This window comes from Octopus bimaculoides, chromosome 5 (genome assembly GCF_001194135.2).
Source record: "Octopus bimaculoides isolate UCB-OBI-ISO-001 chromosome 5, ASM119413v2, whole genome shotgun sequence".
Lineage (NCBI taxonomy): Eukaryota > Metazoa > Mollusca > Cephalopoda > Octopoda > Octopodidae > Octopus > Octopus bimaculoides.
Genome location: NC_068985.1, coordinates 99,677,819 through 99,678,355, shown reverse-complemented (window position 1 = coordinate 99,678,355; position 537 = coordinate 99,677,819). Strand labels below are relative to the sequence as shown.

Genomic DNA, 537 nt, shown 5'->3' with positions numbered 1-537 from the left:
ATATATATATATATATATATATATATATATATATAAAGGGAGAAAGAGGGAGAGAAATGGATTACACTAGATGAATTAAAATAACTGGTACTACGTCAGTTACGATGATGTGTTTTCCAGCTAATTCGACCAACCGAACACCCTGCTCCTGAAATTAACGTGCAACTAGTTGAACACCTCACACGTGACAAGACTGGACAACAAAAATGCAGGTACTACTCATTGTTGCCAATTCGCTGGACGGGAGTAACGTGAAATAAATGCTTTCATCAAGGACACAACACACCGCCAGAAATAGAACCGACGACGTTATGATTCCGTAAGCACTTTAGGATAAATTTCGTTTCCGCTGGATTTAGTCTGCATCCAAGCATTATTTCATATGTGTTACACATCTTTGATATATTGATATATTTAGATAAAGAAAGTCATGGTCGGTCTATGGTGTTACCCAGACCCTAAGCGCTTTACAGACGCGAAATTCCGGGTAACCCATAGACCGGCCGTAACTCTATCTAAATCTTTTACTGCTGTATG

At 38.5% G+C, this 537-nt stretch overlaps 1 long non-coding RNA gene across 2 annotated transcripts in view; it reads right to left on the bottom strand.

Moving 5' to 3' along the window:
* The window catches only part of LOC106882694 (uncharacterized), a 343,192-nt gene that overhangs the window by 130,867 nt on the left and 211,788 nt on the right, over positions 1-537 (bottom strand). The window lies entirely within an intron of this gene.